Here is a 3,621-nt window from a genome sequence, read left to right as displayed (position 1 = left end):
TAAAACCGGACTCTCTGAACATGGTGAACAATGAGGGCTGATGAGAAGCCAAGGACAATGGTGTATCGGTATGAATAAATGCAGGCAAATATTAAAGAATATATACAAACTTAATGATTAAATAAATCTTACAGAACCGAAGTTCCCGTGTAGCACAGGAGGTAGGAAAGAAAAAGGGAGGGGCCGCCTCCTGCACACCCAATTTATCCGTATGCATTCGCCTGAAGCAAATCCGCCCCCTAAAGGGGCTGGCTTAACCCTACACAATGTCACGGGGTTTTGACCCTACTTCATGTTCTGCCTTTGTGGGAACCTAGCCAGTTTTTTTGTTCACCTTCCTAGACATGGACGGAGGGGGCAGACCTTGGACTTTCCACAGGGTAGGGAACCCTGACTGCTCTATGGACTGGAGAGGGAGGGGGAGAAGAGTTTGGGTGGGAGGAGGGGGAGGTAAATGGGAGGCTGGGAGGAGGCAGATACTTTTTTTTTCCTTTTCTCAATAAAAAAAAAAAAGAAAAGCAAAGACAGTTTTCTGGTATCTCCTATTGTAATAGCACTGATAATAATAGATGGAGCCTTACTTGTAATTTAACCTTATTCCTTTTTTTCAACCTTACTCATTCCCTCAGAGGTCTGCTAAGTTTAAATATAAAAATGCTTCAGCATGTGTCCCCAGAGGCGATGGGGTCCAACCCCAACATAAACTATCTCTCTGAACCAGCATGGAGGCATGGGAATAATTAAGACACAGTTCACACAACAATATAGGAAGGCAGTCTCAGGAATCATTGAAATCCTGAAGATCACATTTATTCTCCAAACAGCTTTTATCTCCCAAAGTAGACTGAAGGGAAAGTTCATTAGCATCTTGTTTCCTGGGTAGTAGGACTAAAATCACATCTACAGCTTGGATTAACACCTCTTCCCAGGCTGTCCCCATAATTACAAAGAAGGGAGCAGAACAACATCAGCGTATCCTGATCTCAGGAGACAGCCAGACTGTAAGTGCTTTTAGCACCTCAGCTGCTATTGTCGCTTGAGACCCTGGCTACCAAAACAATGCAGAAATATCTGGCCTGTATAATATTGCCCCACAATTCACTCTCTCTTAATAATTTTAAAATAAAAACCTGTGCTTCCTCAACAGGGCAGATGATCATGTCTGCCTTGGGCAAAGACCTCTCCCTTTACCCGAGATTACCCATCATTGAAAGTCAGGCATATTTCTTACTTCTTGTCTTAGGTTTTTGGAAGGGAAAAACTTCAAAGCTGTCATTGACTGATGATCATTGTGAAGGAAAGAGTTTAGGGGGGAGAGATACTTTTGGACTCTATGTCTTGGAGCAATACTTTCTTATCAAAATAAATTATAATGTCTTATGAATAATCATGCTCCCAAAGGCTATAGTCTACTATTTAAAGAGAATCACCTGAGTTGAAAATGTTTCTTTAGCTAGTTTGGAGCACCTCTTAAATCTTTTACATTATATCAAAATCTAAAATTCTTAACATATGCGTTAATTTCCAATATTTACAGGGTCCATCAAACTTTTCTCAGCAATTACAAACATCATTAGGTCAATACCAACTCTTCTCAACAATACCAGTATCATTAGGTCAGTACCATAATTTTTAGTGTTATTGGTCCATACCAACTTTTCTCAACACCTTATATGTAGTTACAAATATCATCAGGTCAGTACCATGGTTCTCAGCATTATTGGTCAATAGCAACTTTTCTTATCATCTTATATGCAGTTAAAAATATCAAGTCAATACTGGTAAGACTACAATAAATAATGGCATTGCTGTTTATCAAAAACCAGTTCCAGTCTCTGAGCAGCCATTAAACTTTTAGGCTGCCCACTTTTTTTAACTGAAGAGGGGTTTTAGTAATTTTTATTTTGAGTCTTTCTTTCCCTGAGGGGAAAGCTTAGGTTTTAGTTCTCAGGTCCAATATTTTAATCAAAATAAGTTCTGTGTCCCAGAGACTAAAACAGTCAAACCTTTAGTTTGCATTTCAGCTCCAAAGCAAACAGGATTTAACCTGCAGAAAGTTGTTGTTATCCTAATCAGGTCATCTCAGCAGGGCCTCTTTGGCTGTTTCTGGAGTCTCTGGAGGCAGAATGGAACCCTTTGGTGCAGAGTGGCAACAGTGACAGCTACAGGGGCAGTGGGTCCTGAATCAGGCATTCATTTCTGTGGAGACAGGAAAGCTGGACCACAGGTTTCTCTTTTATCTCATTTTATTTTGTTTCTCCTGTTAGGACATTATCAGTTATGATGTCATCAGGTCTGGTATTTTTTTGCTGAATACTTCAACCCAGTCACTCTGGGAGCCATCTCACTTGATCTTTATCCTGGGAAAAAACACAGACATACCCTTGACCCCATATTAATATAGGTTCTGGCCTTCTCCATATTTTAGTGCAAGGGTCTTTCCACCTTGCTTTAGCAAAGGTAGTCTTTGTATTATTATGCCATAATAATATGACATATGAGAGTTGTTGATCACTCATGGACATCCATATTTAGAAAATTTAGCATAAACAGTGTATGATTTAAGGCATTATGTGACATCTGAGGATACAATTTTTTTTGCTTTTATCTTTTGAAGTTGTGCTTTAAGGAGCTATGTGCATGCTCTACAATTTCTCGCCTTTGAGGATTATAAGAAATACTGGTCTTATGTACAATATTTTAGTGGGCACAAAATCCTTGAGATGTTTTGTTAACATATTCAGACTCATTGTCTGTCTTTATTACTTTTGGGATTTTTATGCATGAGAAGCATTTTAAGTAATAAGTTATTACATGCTTAGCGGCTTTCCCAGTTTGTGTAGTGGCCTTCATGAACCCTGAATATGTATTTTTTGTCACATTTATATATACAATTTTTTTAAAATTTAGTAACCCAAGTAACATCCATTTGTCATCTATGATTAGGAAGCATTCATCAGGAAATTACTCCCCAGATGAGGTACAGGTAAATACTGTGGGCTTCTCTCACATTGTGTAACAATTTGGCAAGCAGCTTTCATGGTCAATTTAAATGACTTTTTAAAACTTAAACTATTTTGATGATGTAAAGCATGAAACTGCTGAGCAAGTTCAATCCGAGATAGAGCAATTATTTTTGTAAGTTTGTCAGGTAAAGTATTACCTTCAGCTAATGGACCAGAAAGATTTGAATGCACTCTGATATGTGCCACAAAACATGGTAACGTTTTGTTATATGGAATTTGTTGGAACAAAATCATAACTTGTTTACTGCTAATCTGTATATAATGGAGAGTTTTTAGTATTTGAAGAGAATTTATAGATATATCGACTGTCAGTGTTGTTCTTAAAAAATAATAAAAGGGGGGGCAGGTGTGTTCTTCTTGAACACGGGGCACAGGACAGACACGCACGGCGGAACAAACACAGACACGACATGGCGGCTCCCACGTGGGTGCACTTTAATGGGGGAGGGAAACACAGAAGGACAAAGGATGTGGGACACACAAGGAAAAGGCAGGACGAGAGGAGGGGGGGTAGCAGAGGGAGAAAGAGAGAAAGAGAGAGAGGGCCTCGTGTGGCCCTGCCTTTTTAACGGGGAGCGACAGGTATCCGTAGTCC

Source organism: Microtus ochrogaster, linkage group LG5 (genome assembly GCF_000317375.1).
Source record: "Microtus ochrogaster isolate Prairie Vole_2 linkage group LG5, MicOch1.0, whole genome shotgun sequence".
Classification (NCBI taxonomy): domain Eukaryota; kingdom Metazoa; phylum Chordata; class Mammalia; order Rodentia; family Cricetidae; genus Microtus; species Microtus ochrogaster.
This window is presented reverse-complemented; position numbering follows the sequence as displayed.